General features: G+C 40.6%; 1 protein-coding gene across 1 annotated transcript in view; it reads left to right on the top strand.

Moving 5' to 3' along the window:
* The first annotated feature begins 1,181 nt into the window (after positions 1-1,181).
* The window catches only part of PEAR1 (platelet endothelial aggregation receptor 1), a 174,387-nt gene continuing 155,821 nt past the window's right edge, over positions 1,182-19,747 (top strand). The window contains exon 1 of the mRNA XM_073639448.1: positions 1,182-1,328. The gene's annotated coding sequence lies outside the window, so the exon portion shown is untranslated. The remainder of the gene's footprint in view (positions 1,329-19,747) is intronic.

Here is a 19,747-nt window from a genome sequence, read left to right as displayed (position 1 = left end):
AATCCTATCCTGTGTGATACTGACTGCTGAGCCGTGTAGTATCTAATCCTATCCTGTGTGATACTGTCTGCTGAGCCGTGTATCTAATCCTATCCTGTGTGATACTGTCTGCTGAGCTGTGTAGTATCTAATCCTATCCTGTGTGATACTGTCTACTGAGGAATAATTAGTAGTTATGTGAGTTACGATTCTTGGTAGGGATCGTTAGTAGTTAGTAGGGATGTGAGTAGGGATTATTAGTAGGGATCATTAGTAGGGATCATTAGTAGGGATTATTAGTAGGGATTATTAGTAGGGATGTGAGTAGGGATTATTAGTAGGGATCATTAGTAGGGATTATTAGTAGGGGTGTGAGTAGGGATTATTAGTAGGGATCATTAGTAGGGATCATTAGTAGGGATTATTAGTAGGGATTATTAGTAGGGGTGTGAGTAGGGATTATTAGTAGGGATCATTAGTAGGGATTATTAGTAGGGGTGTGAGTAGGGATCATTAGTAGGGATCATTAGTAGGGATCATTTGTAGGGATTATTAGTAGGGGTGTGAGTAGGGATTATTAGTAGGGATCATTAGTAGGGATTATTAGTAGGGATTATTAGTAGGGGTGTGAGTTATTATCATTAGTAGGGATCATTAGTAGGGATTATTAGTAGGGATCATTAGTAGGGATCATTAGTAGGGATCATTAGTAGGGATTATTAGTAGAGGTGTGAGTTATTATCATTAGTAGGGATCATTAGTAGGGATTATTAGTAGGGATTATTAGTAGGGATTATTAGTAGGGATCATTAGTAGGGATGTGAGTTATTATCATTAGTAGGGATTATTAGTAGGGATCATTAGTAGGGATGTGAGTTATTATCATTAGTAGGGATCATTAGTAGGGATTATTAGTAGGGATCATTAGTAGGGATGTGAGTTATTATCATTAGTAGGGATTATTAGTAGGGATTATTAGTAGGGTTGTTAGGGATATGCTGGGTGTCCTCATCGCCCACAGACCCCACCATAGCGCTTACGTCTCAGTGTAGTAATGGGGTCCCCGCTGTATGTAATCAGGGCAGCGGTTGGGTCGCCCCCCCTGGGGTCTCATCCTCCCCTCCCAGTCCCAGCATTACACATGGAGTCTTTGCTCCGCATCCTCTGTAGTTTCCTTGTGAAAACTTCCTGTAAATTCTGTGTTCCTCGCTTTCCTGCCCCCTCCTCTCCTCTCCTCTCCTCTCCTCTCCTCCCCAGATAAGCTGTGCCACAGCCCCTGCCTGCAGTCCTCACTACACGGCCGGAGCACAGCCCCCCACACAGTCAGGACCCCCATCAGCAGCGCACAGGTGAGTGCAGCCCTACCTGCTGCCATGGAGCCTCCTGCCCATACAGTTTAGGCTTCTGATCTGGGACTGTATCACGCTGGGGGTCTATGCACATTGTAGGGGGTCTATAGATACTGGACCCCCTCAGGGCTGATCCGCAGGGACCGTGCACAGTAAGTGCTCACAATTCCTGGATCAAACTAATGGTCCCCCATGTCACACATTCCAGCCAGCAGAGGAGTCCCACCTGGGTTACCTCTTCTCACAGTAGCACAGAGTATTTCAGGAGAAGAGACTGGCCAATCCCTGTGACAGAAAAGGAATGTGACACTGTTTATGGGGGAGCCCTCTGGATGTCACTGAACTGACACTCTGTGTGGGCACTTTGTCTGGTGGTTTATTCCTCAGCTCTGGGTGACAGCACTCAGAAACACTCTTGGCACTGCTTATAGGGGAACTCATGAAGTGTTTGTGGGTACTAAGCTAACACTGGTTATGAGGCACTATGGCAGTGTTTATGGAGTACTCTCTGGATGGCACTTTTGCTAATGGGGCACGCCGACTGGCATCGCTAATGGGGCACCCTGATAATGTTTATGGGGCGTTCTGATAGTGTTTATGGGGCGCTCTGATAGTGTTTATGGGGCGCTCTGGTAGTGTTTCTGGGGCGCTCTGATAGTGTTTATGGGGCGTTCTGATAGTGTTTATGGGGCGCTCTGATAGTGTTTATGGGGCGCTCTGATAGTGTTTATGGGGCGCTCTGGTAGTGTTTATGAGGCTTTCTTATAGTGTTTATGGGGCACACTGGTAGTGTTTCTGGGGCGCTCTGATAGTGTTTATGGGGCGCTCTGATAGTGTTTATGGGGCGCTCTGGTAGTGTTTATGAGGCTCTCTTATAGTGTTTATGGGGCGCTCTGATAGTGTTTATGGGGCGCTCAGATAGTGTTTATGGGGCGCTCTGGTAGTGTTTATGAGGCTTTCTTATAGTGTTTATGGGGCACACTGGTAGTGTTTCTGGGGCGCTCTGATAGTGTTTATGGGGCGCTCTGGTAGTGTTTATGGGGCGCTCTGGTAGTGTTTATGAGGCTTTCTTATAGTGTTTATGGGGCACACTGGTAGTGTTTCTGGGGCGCTCTGATAGTGTTTATGGGGCGCTCTGGTAGTGTTTATGAGGCTTTCTTATAGTGTTTATGGGGCACACTGGTAGTGTTTCTGGGGCGCTCTGATAGTGTTTATGGGGCGCTCTGATAGTGTTTATGGGGCGCTCTGGTAGTGTTTATGAGGCTCTCTTATAGTGTTTATGGGGCGCTCTGATAGTGTTTATGGGGCGCTCTGGTAGTGTTTATGAGGCTTTCTTATAGTGTTTATGGGGCACACTGGTAGTGTTTCTGGGGCGCTCTGATAGTGTTTATGGGGCGCTCTGATAGTGTTTATGGGGCACTCTGGTAGTGTTTATGAGGCTTTCTTATAGTGTTTATGGGGCACACTGGTAGTGTTTCTGGGGCGCTCTGATAGTGTTTATGGGGCGCTCTGATAGTGTGTATGGGGCGCTCTGATAGTGTTTATGGGGAGGTCTGATAGTGTTTATGGGGAGCTCTGATAGTGTTTATGGGGCGCTCTGGTAGCGTTTATGAGGCTCTCTTATAGTGTTTATGGGGCACACTGGTAGTGTTTCTGGGACGCTCTGATAGTGTTTATGGGGCGCTCTGATAGTGTTTATGGGGCGCTCTGATAGTGTTTATGGGGCGCTCTGGTAGTGTTTATGAGGCTCTCTTATAGTGTTTATGGGGCACACTGGTAGTGTTTATGGCGCACTCTGATAGTGTTTATGGGGCGCTCTGATAGTGTTTATGGGGCGCTCTGATAGTGTTTATGGGGCGCTCTGATAGTGTTTATGGGGCGCTCTGATAGTGTTTATGGGGCGCTCTGGTAGTGTTTATGAGGCTCTCTTATAGTGTTTATGGGGCACACTGGTAGTGTTTATGGCGCACTCTGATAGTGTTTATGGGGCGCTCTGATAGTGTTTATGGGGCGCTCTGATAGTGTTTATGGGGCGCTCTGATAGTGTGTATGGGGCGCTCTGATAGTGTTTATGGGGAGCTCTGGTAGTGTTTCTGGGGCACTCTGATAGTGTTTCTGGGGCGCTCTGATAATGTTTCTGGGGCGCTCTGATAGTGTTTCTGGGGCGCTCTGATAGTGTTTCTGGGGCGCTCTGATAGTGTTTATGGGGCACTCTGATAGTGTTTATGGGGCACTCTGATAGTGTTTATCGGGCAGTCTGACTTGAATAGTGAATGTGGGCACTCCAGCTGTCATTGTGGGCACGTGGACAGTTTTTGGGATCAGATTTACAATGTAGTAAGTATTTAAGAGGACAATCCCGAAGCAGCATACGCCCGGTACTGTCAGTGTATATACTGTATACAGCAGTACATACTGCAGTGCGTGTTCTCTTTTTGAGAAGAGAATGGCGGTATGACGTTGGAATCTATGGAGAGAGGAGACCCTGGGGGTGTAGGACTTGTGGGGTCACACATCACCTGTCCTTACTGAAGGGACTGAACTGACGTCCATTCTCCCAATACTAGTAGCAGTATTATGCTGTATTACACTGCACACCACTGGTATGTGAGGAGCTTTTATGTGAGCATTGTATGGTGGGCTTTTTAAGCTCTTTATGGTGGTCTTATTTACTGTATGATAAACTTATTGCAGCTTTGATGGTTATAGTTGAGAGCCGTATGGTGGTCTTTTTTTAACAACTGAATGTCAGTCTTTTTAAGCTCTGTATGAGGGTATTATTTAACCAAACCATGGTGGTATTATTTAACCAGATATTTTTGGTAGTTTAATTTCATCTCTGCATGGTGGTATTTATTTTATTAATGTATGGTGTTTCTATTTGAGCACTGTATGGGGGTATTATTATGCACAGTATGGTGGTATTATTTGATCAAAGCATGGTGCTTTTATTTGAGCACTGTATGGTTGTATTATTTCAGAACTGTACGGTGGTATTATTTGATTAATCCATGAAGCTTCTATTTGAGCATTGTATGGTGGTATTATTTATGCACTTTATGGAGGTATTATTTGATTAATGCATGTAGTTTATATTTGAGCATGGTATGGTGATATTATTTATGCACTGTATGGAGGTTTTATTTGATTAATGTATGGAGTTTCTATTTGAGTATGGTGGTATTATTTATGCACTGTATGGTTACATTATTTAAGCTATTATTTGCTTAGACATTGTGTGGTATTGTTATACAGATATTGCATATGGTAGTAAATTATTTTGCAGACCATATGATGGTAGTGACACAGTATAGCACTGTTATTTAGCCTGTTATATGGCAGCATTATTTGGCCAATGTACGGCACTGTTATTAGGCACTGTAAGGGATCTGCATGTAGAGCAGGGATCCTCTGGCTAATGACAACCAGCAGTATGTAACATATTTTATCCAGATTTACTAGAAGCTAAGCCAAATAGGTTTCCAGTGTAAATAATAGTGTAAGTGGAGGGGCTGAACACTTTTGGGTGGAGTTCTGCTTTAAACCAAGTCCGACTAAGCAGTAATATGGGTGTTTTACCTTCCTGTACAAAGAGGGCATCTCTCATTGAATCAGACATATTATAGGACACCACAACCTTATAGACATCGGCTGAACTTCACCTCCTGGGCAGTGACATCACACAAGTAGGAAATTAGGAAATGGACAATGCTTCGGGTCTACAATTGTACAATTTCTGATCCAGGAGGTGCTGAATGTTTCCGAAAGGGCAGAGTGTTTAACAGGTTAATTATTCCAAGTTTACTAAGAAGTCCTAGATCCATCTACTGCCCGACACCTTCCACATTGGTGGAATCAACCTGAAGGAGCCATGAGTGTTTAATATGAGAGCGATGTGGGGAAACTGCCAACAGGCACCGGAGAACAGAGGACCTACGGGGTCTCCGCTCAATTCAGTGGGTGGTCATGTTGTACAGGTTGATGTTAGGTCCTCCAAAGCTTCAGACACTATGCAAGGGAAAGCCAAACTACTATAATACAGCCCCCTAAGTACAAGAATATAACTACTATAATACTGCCCCCTATGTACAAGAATATAACTACTATAATACTGCCCCCTATGTACAAGAATATAACTACTATAATACTGCTCCTATGTACAAGAATATAACTACTATAATACTGCTCCTATGTACAAGAATATAACTACTATAATACTGCCATTATGTACAACAATATAAGTACTATAATACTGCTCCTATGTACAAGAATATAACTACTATAATACTGTCCCCTATGTACAAGAATATAACTACTATAATACTGCTCCTATGTACAAGAATATAACTACTATAATACCGCTCCTATGTACAAGAATATAACTACTATAATACTGCTCCTATATACAAGAATATAACTACTATAATACTGCCCCCTATGTACAAGAATATAACTACTATAATACTGCCACTATGTACAAGAATATAACTACTATAATACTGCCCCTATGTACAAGAATATATATATACTATAATACTGCCCCCTATGTACAAGAATATAACTACTATAATACTGCTCCTATGTACAAGAGTATAACTACTATAATACTGCCCCTATGTGCAAGAATATAACTACTATAATACTGCCCCTATGTACATGAATATAACTACTATAATACTGCCTCCTATGTACAAGAATATAACTACTATAATACTGCTCCTATGTACAAGAATATAACTACTATAATACTGCCCCTATGTACAAGAATATAACTATTATAATACTGCCCCCTATGTACAAGAATATAACTACTATAATACTGCTCCCTATGTACAAGAATATAACTACTATAATACTGCCCCCTATGTACAAGAATATAACTACTATAATACTGCTCCTATGTACAAGAATATAACTACTATAATACTGCTCCTATGTACAAGAATATAACTACTATAATACTGCCATTATGTACAACAATATAAGTACTATAATACTGCTCCTATGTACAAGAATATAACTACTATAATACTGTCCCCTATGTACAAGAATATAACTACTATAATACTGCTCCTATGTACAAGAATATAACTACTATAATACCGCTCCTATGTACAAGAATATAACTACTATAATACTGCTCCTATATACAAGAATATAACTACTATAATACTGCCCCCTATGTACAAGAATATAACTACTATAATACTGCCACTATGTACAAGAATATAACTACTATAATACTGCCCCTATGTACAAGAATATATATATACTATAATACTGCCCCCTATGTACAAGAATATAACTACTATAATACTGCTCCTATGTACAAGAGTATAACTACTATAATACTGCCCCTATGTGCAAGAATATAACTACTATAATACTGCCCCTATGTACATGAATATAACTACTATAATACTGCCTCCTATGTACAAGAATATAACTACTATAATACTGCTCCTATGTACAAGAATATAACTACTATAATACTGCCCCTATGTACAAGAATATAACTATTATAATACTGCCCCCTATGTACAAGAATATAACTACTATAATACTGCTCCCTATGTACAAGAATATAACTACTATAATACTGCCCCCTATGTACAAGAATATAACTACTATAATACTGCTCCTATGTACAAGAATATAACTACTATAATACTGCCCCTATGTACAAGAATATAACTACTATAATACTGCTCCTATGTACAAGAATATAACTACTATAATACTGCTCCTACGTACAAGAATATAACTACTATAATACTGCTCCTATATACAAGAATATAACTACTATAATACTGCTCCTATGTACAAGAATATAACTACTATAATACTGCCCCTATGTACAAGAATATAACTACTATAATACTGCTCCCCTATGTACAAGAATATATCTACTATAATACTGCACCTATATACAAGAATATAACTACTATAATACTGCTCCCCTATGTACAAGAATATATCTACTATAATACTGCTCCTATATACAAGAATATAACTACTATAATACTGCTCCTATGTACAAGAATATAACTACTATAATACTGCTCCTATATACAAGAATATAACTACTATAATACTGCTCCTATGTACAAGAATATAACTACTATAATACTGCCCCCTATGTACAAGAATATAACTACTATAATACTGCTCCCTATGTACAAGAATATAACTACTATAATACTGCTCCTATGAACAAGGAATATAACTACTATAATACTGCCCCCTATGTACAAGAATATAACTACTATAATACTGCTCCTATGTACAAGAATATAACTACTATAATACTGCCCCTATGTACAAGAATATAACTACTATAATACTGCTCCTATGTACAAGAATATAACTACTATAATACTGCTCCTACGTACAAGAATATAACTACTATAATACTGCTCCTATATACAAGAATATAACTACTATAATACTGCTCCTATGTACAAGAATATAACTACTATAATACTGCCCCTATGTACAAGAATATAACTACTATAATACTGCTCCCCTATGTACAAGAATATATCTACTATAATACTGCACCTATATACAAGAATATAACTACTATAATACTGCTCCCCTATGTACAAGAATATATCTACTATAATACTGCTCCTATATACAAGAATATAACTACTATAATACTGCTCCTATGTACAAGAATATAACTACTATAATACTGCTCCTATATACAAGAATATAACTACTATAATACTGCTCCTATGTACAAGAATATAACTACTATAATACTGCCCCCTATGTACAAGAATATAACTACTATAATACTGCTCCCTATGTACAAGAATATAACTACTATAATACTGCTCCTATGAACAAGGAATATAACTACTATAATACTGCCCCCTATGTACAAGAATATAACTACTATAATACTGCTCCCTATATACAAGAATATAACTACTATAATACTGCTCCCTATCTACAAGAATATAACTACTATAATACTGCTCCCTATCTACAAGAATATAACTACTATAATACTGCCCCTATGTACAAGAATATAACTATTATAATACTGCCCCCTATGTACAAGAATATAACTACTATAATACTGCTCCCTATGTACAAGAATATAACTACTATAATACTGCCCCCTATGTACAAGAATATAACTACTATAATACTGCTCCTATGTACAAGAATATAACTACTATAATACTGCCCCTATGTACAAGAATATAACTACTATAATACTGCTCCTATGTACAAGAATATAACTACTATAATACTGCTCCTACGTACAAGAATATAACTACTATAATACTGCTCCTATATACAAGAATATAACTACTATAATACTGCTCCTATGTACAAGAATATAACTACTATAATACTGCCCCTATGTACAAGAATATAACTACTATAATACTGCTCCCCTATGTACAAGAATATATCTACTATAATACTGCACCTATATACAAGAATATAACTACTATAATACTGCTCCCCTATGTACAAGAATATATCTACTATAATACTGCTCCTATATACAAGAATATAACTACTATAATACTGCTCCTATGTACAAGAATATAACTACTATAATACTGCTCCTATATACAAGAATATAACTACTATAATACTGCTCCTATGTACAAGAATATAACTACTATAATACTGCCCCCTATGTACAAGAATATAACTACTATAATACTGCTCCCTATGTACAAGAATATAACTACTATAATACTGCTCCTATGAACAAGGAATATAACTACTATAATACTGCCCCCTATGTACAAGAATATAACTACTATAATACTGCTCCCTATATACAAGAATATAACTACTATAATACTGCTCCCTATCTACAAGAATATAACTACTATAATACTGCTCCCTATCTACAAGAATATAACTACTATAATACTGCCCCCTATGTACAAGAATATAACTACTATAATACTGCCCCCTATGTATAAGAATATAACTACTATAATACTGCCCCTATGTACAAGAATATAACTACTATAATACTACTCCTATGTACAAAAATATAACTACTATAATACTGCCCCTATGTACAAGAATAAAACTACTATAATACTGCCCCTATGTACAAGAATATTACTACTATAATACTGCTCCTATGTACAAGGATATAACTACTATAATACTGCCCCTATGTACAAGAATATAACTACTATAATACTGCTCCCTATGTACAAGAATATAACTACTATAATACTGCTCCCTATGTACAACAATATAACTACTATAATACTGCTCCCTATGTACAAGAATAAAACTACTATAATACTGCCCCTATGTACAAGAATATTACTACTATAATACTGCTCCTATGTACAAGAATATAACTACTATAATACTACTCCTATGTACAAGAATATAACTACTATAATACTGCTCCCTATGTACAAGAATATAACTACTATAATACTGCCCCTATGTACAAGTATATAACTACTATAATACTGCTCCTATGTACAAGTATATAACTACTATAATACTGCCCCTATGTACAAGAATATAACTACTATAATACTGTCCCTATGTACAAGAATATAACTACTATAATACTACTCCTATGTATAAGAATATAACTACTATAATACTGCTCCTATGTACAAGAATATAACTACTATAATACTGCCCTCTATGTACAAGAATATAACTACTATAATACTGCACCCATGTACAAGAATATAACTACTATAATACTACCCCTATGTACAAGAATATAACTACTATAATACTGCCCCTATGTAAAAGAATATAACTACTATAATACTGCCCTCTGTGTACAAGAATATAACTACTATAACACTGCACCCTATATACAAGAATATAACTACTATAATACTGCTCCTATGTACAAGAATATAACTACTATGATACTGCCCCTATGTACAAGAATATAACTACTATAATACTGCTCCTATGTACAAGAATATAACTACTATAATACTGCCCCCTATGTACAAGAATATAACTACTATAATACTGCTCCCTATGTACAAGAATATAACTACTATAATACTGCTCCTATGAACAAGGAATATAACTACTATAATACTGCCCCCTATGTACAAGAATATAACTACTATAATACTGCTCCCTATATACAAGAATATAACTACTATAATACTGCTCCCTATCTACAAGAATATAACTACTATAATACTGCCCCCTATGTACAAGAATATAACTACTATAATACTGCCCCCTATGTATAAGAATATAACTACTATAATACTGCCCCTATGTACAAGAATATAACTACTATAATACTACTCCTATGTACAAAAATATAACTACTATAATACTGCCCCTATGTACAAGAATAAAACTACTATAATACTGCCCCTATGTACAAGAATATTACTACTATAATACTGCTCCTATGTACAAGGATATAACTACTATAATACTGCCCCTATGTACAAGAATATAACTACTATAATACTGCTCCCTATGTACAAGAATATAACTACTATAATACTGCTCCCTATGTACAACAATATAACTACTATAATACTGCTCCCTATGTACAAGAATAAAACTACTATAATACTGCCCCTATGTACAAGAATATTACTACTATAATACTGCTCCTATGTACAAGAATATAACTACTATAATACTACTCCTATGTACAAGAATATAACTACTATAATACTGCTCCCTATGTACAAGAATATAACTACTATAATACTGCCCCTATGTACAAGTATATAACTACTATAATACTGCTCCTATGTACAAGTATATAACTACTATAATACTGCCCCTATGTACAAGAATATAACTACTATAATACTGTCCCTATGTACAAGAATATAACTACTATAATACTGCTCCTATGTATAAGAATATAACTACTATAATACTGCTCCTATGTACAAGAATATAACTACTATAATACTGCCCTCTATGTACAAGAATATAACTACTATAATACTGCACCCATGTACAAGAATATAACTACTATAATACTACCCCTATGTACAAGAATATAACTACTATAATACTGCCCCTATGTAAAAGAATATAACTACTATAATACTGCCCTCTGTGTACAAGAATATAACTACTATAACACTGCACCCTATATACAAGAATATAACTACTATAATACTGCCCCCTATGTACAAGAATATAACTACTATAATACTGCCCCCTATGTACAAGAATATAACTACTATAATACTGCTCCTATGTACAAGAATATAACTACTATAATACTGCTCCTATGTACAAGACTATAACTACTATAATACTGCTCCTATGTACAAGAATATAACTACTATAATACTGCCCCCTATGTACAAGACCATGAATCTGATCTGGAAGGATCACGGTGATATGTGACAGGCGTTTCTCAGTATGGTTTCTTGATATCTTCGCTTGCATCTTTTAGCTTGTAGCATTTTAAGTTCTCATAAAAATAAATTTACTTTGGAAAAACATGATTGCGGTTCCCATCAATACGCGATATGTGAGGGACAGCATTACATGTTTTCCCATAACCCTTCTGACATGATGAAAATGATCTCTGAGAAAGACACGTAGAAGCATTTTATCAGGGACAGGAGTGTGACTCATTAAATCTGACAGTATAAAGAGGGGGTCATTTTTGTGACCTCATACAAGGACACCAAGCCCTGACGTCTCCGCTGCCCGTCACCCGCCTGTGCTGCGTGATACGACCGGCGGCAGGAAGTGATAATCATATACTGTTTATAATGTGCACATTAGGATAATACAAGTAATGTGCAGAGAACGACTACTCCCCTCATCAGGCTGCAGCAGCTGTGACTACTCGGATAAGGGACAACCCTGAAACGCGTTTTGGTGGTCAGTTACCACCTAAGTGTCCATCTCTTAGTCTACACGGTATTTCACTTGTCTCTCTCTATTCCTATTTCTTAATTGGGGACAGGAAGGAGCAGCCACTGACAGCCATTTTTATAGCTATCGAGAAGGGACCTTGGTCACCCTCCATTGTTATCCACTTGACTCTGCTCCAGTGCCGGGCTCCACATCCTCCTTCTCTAGCAGGCGGATGTGTCTGTTTCGTTACTCTTCGACTTACATGACTAGGCTCAGGCTGCAGCACGCCACATGAGTATTCAGGTAGTTGGTCTTCCATGTCGTTAACATGTTCCTTTTACTTTTGCACTCTGTGCCATCTGCTAAACACAGCTCTGCAAATCCTGCTTTTCCTAAGGTGCCTGATTGCATACTCGGCTCTGCTGTTCCACGGTGACTCTCTACAACTCTACATACTTAGATCGGCTGTTCCAAAGGTGACAGTTTGCATACTCAACTCTGCTATTCCAAAATGTGTGCAAACTCCGCTTTCCAATTCCACAGCCAAGGATCCATCCAACATACTAAGCTCTGTATTGTTCTAAGTGCCTTTCAGCATCACCAGCTGCGCAGTTCATGCCATCACAAGTATGCCCACTATAGCCAGCTCCACTGTTCCATGTTCTGTCCAGCGTATCCAGCTCCACTGTTCCACACTGTTCCAAGTCTCGCCCAGCATAGCCAGCACCACTGTTCATGCTATTCCAAATTCCATCCAACGTAACCAGCTCCACTGTTCACACAGTTCCAAGTGCCACCCAGTATAACCAGCTTCACTGTTCACACAGTTCCAAGTGCTTCCCAGTATAATCAGCTCCACTATTCACACAATTCCAAGTGCCGCCCAGTATAACGAGCTCCACTGTTCACACAGTTCTAAGTGCTGCCCAGTATAACCAGCTCCACTGTTCACACTGTCCCAAGTGCCGCCCAGTATAACCAGCTCCACTGTTCACACAGTTCTAAGTGCTGCCCAGTATAACCAGCTCCACTGTTCACACTGTCCCAAGTGCCGCCCAGTATAACCAGCTCCACTGTTCACACAGTTCCAAGTGCTGCCCAGTATAACCAGCTCCACTGTTCACACAGTTCCAAGTGCTGCCCAGTATAGCCAGCTCCACTGTTCACACAGTTTCAAGTGCTGCCCAGTATATCCAGCTCCACTGTTCACACAGTTCCAAGTGCTGCCCAGTATAACCAGCTCCACTGTTCACACAGTTCCAAGTGCTGCCCAGTATAAAAAGCTCCACTGTTCACACAGTTCCAAGTGCCACCCAGTATAACCAGCTCCACTGTTCACACTGTTCCAAGTGCCGCCCAGTATAACCAGCTCCACTGTTCACACTGTTCCAAGTGCCGCCCAGTATAACCAGCTCCACTGTTCACACTGTTCCAAGTGCCGCCCAGTATAACCAGCTCCACTGTTCACACTGTTCCAAGTGCCACCCAGTATAACCAGCTCCACTGTTCACACTATTCCAAGTGCCGCCCAGTATAACCAGCTCCACTGTTCCACGCTTTTCCAAGTGCCGCCCAGTATAACCAGCTCCACTGTTACACGCTTTTCCAAATGCCGACTAGCATATCCAGCTCTGTTGTTCACACTGTTCCATGTGCTGTCCAACAGAGCCAGCTCCACAGTTTCCGGAGCTAACCAGAATATCCAGCTCTGCTATTCCGTGTGCTGTATCTTGCTGGCCCCATGCCACCAGTTCATGGTGTGTATCAATTACAGCTATAGGACTCGGGAAAGCAGTATTGGACGCAGTGAACCCTTCTCCCCTTGTAAAAAGGATATAATCACCAGCCCAGGGGGGTTCTTGTGTGTATAATTATCAGATGGAGCCAAACAAACTTTTAGAGGTAGGAAATTGGGCTTTGGAGGAAGTGTGGGGTGTGGCAAGTAAAATTGGACAAGGTTAGGGGAACATTTTTTGGAGGGGTAGTTAGTGTGCCACACTACAGAATGTCCTGGGATTGTCAACCCTAAATATTGGCAAATATTCAGCCATTTTTAGAAGCTATGAAACCACTATTTTGTCTCCCCCCTGCTTCATAGCGATGCACAGCCTCTGCTCTGACCTCTTACTGCGGCTCCTCCATCAGATGTCACATTGACATGACTGCTTGATCTACGAGCACCTGAGAGTAAAAAGCTTGGGTTTCCCTGCACCCATGTGTTCCCACTGAGGTGCCCAGGAATGAGCTCCCGCAATCTGTCTTCACCAGCCCCCGGCTCCTGGAAGTTTCCCTCTATACAAATTATAAATACTTAGAAAGTTTCCATTCCTCATGTGGGTATCGCCCTGGTCCTGTGCAGCATCTGATGACAAGGCCACACAGGGGAAACGTGTCTGACATCTCGGGGAGCAATCCAACCACGTCTGTGAGCAATGTAGAAAGGAAAGGACAGGGGTGCAGAGCAATACTGGGGAGACCCAGAAAGGGTAATAATGGAAATAGTCAACAAATCTGTTGTCACATACAGCCCTAACAGTGGTATACAGACGTGCTGGTATAACCTGGGCATCTCCTGTATATAATTATATATGTACAGCTGGTATAACCTGGGTATCTCCTGTATATAATTATATATGTACAGCTGGTATAACCTGGGCATCTCCTGTATATAATTATATATGTACAGCTGGTATAACCTGGGCATTTCCTGCATATTATTATATATGTACAGCTGGTATAACCTGGGCCTCTCCTGTATATAATTATATATGTACAGCTGGTATAACCTGAGCATCTCCTGTATATAATTATATATGTACAGCTGGTATAACCTGGGCATTTCCTGCATATTATTATATATGTACAGCTGGTATAACCTGGGCATCTCCTGTATATAATTATATATGTACAGCTGGTATAACCTGGGCATCTCCTGTTTATAATTATATATGTACAGCTGGTATAACCTGGGCATCTCCTGTATATAATTATATATGTACAGCTGCTATAACCTGGGCAATTCCTGGACATAATTTTATATGTCCAGCTGGTATAACCTGGCCATCTCCTGTATATAATTAGATATGTACAGCTGGTATAACCTGGGCATCTCCTGTATATAATTATATATGTACAGCTGCTATAACCTGGGTATCTCCTGTATATAATTATATATGTACAGCTGGTATAACCTGGGCATCTCCTGTATATAATTATATATGTACAGCTGGTATAACCTGGGCATCTCCTGTATATAATTATATATGTACAGCTGGTATAACCTGGGCATCTCCTGTATATAATTACATATGTACAGCTGCTATAACCTGGGTATCTCCTGTATATAATTGTATATGTACAGCTGGTATAACCTGGGTACGTTCTGTATATAATTATATATGTACAGCTGGTATAACCTGGGCATCTTCTGTATATAATTATATATGTACAGCTGCTATAACCTGGGCAATTCCTGGACATAATTATATATGTACAGCTGGTATAACCTGGGCATCTTCTGTATATAATGATATATGTACAGCTGGTATAACCTGGGCATCTCCTGTATATAATGATATATGTACAGCTGGTATAACCTGGGCCTCTCCTGTATATAATTATATATGTACAGCTGGTATAACCTGGGCATCTTCTGTATATAATGATATATGTACAGCTGGTATAACCTGGACATCTCCTGTATATAATTATATATGTACAGCTGGTATAACCTGGGCATCTTCTGTATATAATGATATATGTACAGCTGGTATAACCTGGGCCTCTCCTGTATATAATTATATATGTACAGCTGGTATAACCTGGGCATCTTCTGTATATAATGATATATGTACTGCTGGTTTCTATATCACCTTTGACACGTACAGTATATTATACAGAGTATCACTAGGTTTTGTGGACGGTGTCACTATTATATAGAGCAGATGTAGGAGAAGGAAGCTTGTACGGTAACAGGTCACTTGGCCGATACTCTTCTATTACACAAGACAGTACACAGCCGACATCTGCTCCTCCAGCCGAATACAATCCAGTGGGGAACAAGCTAAACCATTTACTGTATGTCAGTCACACAATAGGGACCAGCACCAGGACATAATGGTGCTGCCTGTGACAGCCAATCAGGTGTTTCCTTTTCATTATACCAGAAGACACATTCCATCCAATCAGAAACCAGCTTATATTTGGCCCCACAATGTAAGAGGATCTGATTGGTTGCTTCAACAGCTGCTCCAATGTTACTTTCAATATAATTAATATTTTAAAGGGTAATTCCACTTTTGATAGAAATTCATTGAGTGATTTACTTCATTGTTTTTTTAGTTTCTAAGTCATGTTATGTTATTTTCTCCATTCACATCCAGAGCTGCATTCAAAATTCTGCTGGTTGCCCTGGGAAACAGACAACAGTTTAGCTCCAACTCATTCATGTTCTACAAACACAGGGTATTAATATATAAGAGCCTAAAGACACGCCCCCAATGACCTGTGAGACATGCCCATGAGGATCCTATGAGCCACACAGTGAGGATCCAGTGAGCCACACCCCTGGGGATCCAGTGAGCCACGCCCCTGGGGATCCAGTGAGCCACACCCCTGGGGATCCAGTGAGCCACGCCCCTGGGGATCCTGTGAGCCACATCCGAGCATCCCGTGAGCCACACCCCAAAGGTCCTGTGAGTCAGGCCCATGAGGATCCTATGAGCCACGCCCCCAAGGACCCTGTGAGCCATGCCCCCAATGACCTTGTGAGCCACACCCCTATAACCCTGTGAGTCACGCCCCTGAGGATCCTGTTAGCCACACCCCAAGGGTCCTGTTAGCCATGCCCTGAGGATCCCATAAGCCACACCCGAGGATCCCGTGAGTCACACCCCGAGGATCCCGTGAGTCACGCCCCCAAAGATCCTGTGAGACGCGCCCCATAATAAAGACAATAAAATGTAGCCCTGAATAAAAAGGCCCATATCTCTGGAACCATATGACAGATTTAGAAAAAAAAATACTGAATGCTCAGAGAAGCAGCAGGAATAATAATAAAACTGGCCACTTTTGACAGTTCCTCTTTAAACATACCTATCTTATCAGCCGTGACATTGTGATAGGTCAATAATTTGTGATCAGTCCGGATCTGACTCTTGGCTCCATCACTGATCAGCTGACTGTAGGGGCACAACTCCATACACAGCTTAGTGGCCATAAATGGTATTGCAAGTTCTGTCCCATACAAGTGAACGAGAGAAAACTGCTGTACCATTCACGACCACTGCCTACGGATGGCGCTCTTCCATATATGATGCGCTGTGTCTTCGTCAATCAGCTGATCGGTGGGGATCCCACCATTTTGGGAGTGAGGAACTATCCGACCCATAAGTCATCTAGTAAAGGCCATTAAAACCCCTTTAACATGTTTTCTGTAGTAGGGTAGTAGCAGTAGTGTGAACACACTCTGATTATTAACCCTTGTCAGGATCTGCAGTAGGAAACGATTGCTGGGTGTAGTCCGCCTGATGTCAGAGGAGAGGGGTGACATTGTTACTCAGCCCAGAGGAATGTCAGGCATGTTGTTTCCTATTACAGACCCTCACAGAACACAGTGGAGACCCCCGCTGTAACAGGAGGTCCCCCCAGTGTGTATATACAGAGGGGTCATCAGCATCCAGTGCACTGATAGTGAATACACACAAATGACTAGAACCATATACACTGTATGGGAAGAGGAACTTAACCCTTTCCTGCAGTGGCTATTTTTCGTTTTTGCTTCTTTTGAGAGCCAGAACTTTCTTTTCTGGTGACATAGATGGCCGTACAAACGCTATTTTTTTTTTTTTGCGTGGCAAGCAGAGAATTTTATTGCTACCATTTGGGTTTACATATGGACGCTTTTTACTGTATTTTTTTTTGAGGAACGATGACCAAAATAAGGCAATTCAGGCGTTTTGATGGGTTTTTTTGCTTTACAGTATTTACCTTATTTGTTACGTAATTTTGATAGATCGGACTTTTATGGATGTGACAATACTAAAAATTGTTTACTTTTCCTATATATATATTTTTTAAATATATATATATTTAGTCCACGTTACAGGATCAATATTGCAGTAGGAGTGCTGAAATGGCCGTTGGTTTTTGTGGCGACCTGTCGGCACCCCTCGATCAGGAGTTGTTGCACCAATGGACGCCCCCCGATTAAATGCTACACTGGCGGGCACAGACGGAAAAGGGCCCCTGCGAAAGAACAATATATGGGCCCTTAGCAGCCCAAGAGCTCCTAAAAATGCAAAATTGCACCTGATTTGGGGGTAGAAATGGGCCCCCTCACCTCTTGGGCCCCTGTGTGGCCGCACAGGTTGCACCAATGATATGTCCGTCCCTGAAATGCTAATGTCTAAGAAGAACGTAATTGGTGTCTGTAATGTCTCACATGTGACAGAAAATTGATTCTCCGTGAGTAAAATAAAATGCCTGCAGAAGCCACTAGGCCTCATTTATACACAAGGCCTTCGTTGCCCATAGCGACCAATCAGAGCTCAGCTTTTATTTTTCACACAGCTCCGGTAAAATGAAAGCTGTGCTGTGATTGGCTGCTAGGAGAATGAGAGGCCACATTATTATATTACTATTATATCAAGGAGCGGGTGCAGGCATTACGGGGTTAATGTCGGCCGGAGCTGTTGATATTGATGGGATCAGCTGACTGATGTGTATGGGGAATCCCCACTCTCCCGCGTCAAGGAAGAGAAGGATCGGACATGTTGAATACATCTGCCCCATCCTTTTGTTCTCCGAGGTGTTTGACAGCAGCTTTCTCCGCTCTCCCCATAGAGAACACATGAACGCTCGGAGGTCACGTTCTTCCTCATGTCACTGGTGGGCGCTGGTGCCCGTCTCCTCTTCCGGTGATTGGCGCCTGATGCCGCGTGTTCTACCACCTGATCGCTTCCTTTTCCTTCCTGTATTTCTGAGCCCAAAAACTTTCTTTGCCCTCCCCCCAATAACTTGTCAGTTTCCTGCTTTTCTTATGAAGATGACAATTTCCCCCATGACACAGGAATGTGGCTCACATCGCCCTGTGGGGGGGGGCGGTCATAGCGGAGAAACACCGGGCGACACGGGAGATCATAGCAGAGAAACACCGGGCGACACGGGCGATCATAGCGGAGAAACACTGGGCGACACGGGCGATCATAGCGGAGAAACACCGGGCGACACGGGCGATCATAGCGGAGAAACACCGGGCGACACGGGCGATCATAGCGGAGAAACATCGAGCGACACAGGCGATCATAGCGGAGAAACACCGGACAACACGGGCGATCATAGCGGAGAAACATCGAGCGACACGGGCGATCATAGCGGAGAAACAACGGACGACACGGGCGATCATAGCGGAGAAACATCGAGCGACACGGGCGATCATAGCGGAGAAACAACGGACGACACGGGCGATCATAGCGGAGAAACACCGGACAACACGGGCGATCATAGCGGAGAAACACCGGGCGACATGGGCGATCATAGCGGAGAAACATCGAGCGACACGGGAGATCATAGCAGAGAAACACCGG

The sequence above is a fragment of the Phyllobates terribilis genome, unplaced genomic scaffold (assembly GCF_046119375.1).
Source record: "Phyllobates terribilis strain yellow unplaced genomic scaffold, ASM4611937v1 Scaffold_7__3_contigs__length_470593459, whole genome shotgun sequence".
Taxonomy (NCBI): domain Eukaryota; kingdom Metazoa; phylum Chordata; class Amphibia; order Anura; family Dendrobatidae; genus Phyllobates; species Phyllobates terribilis.
The sequence above is the reverse complement of the archived record's forward strand: the minus strand, read 5'-3'. Positions and strand labels throughout refer to the sequence as shown.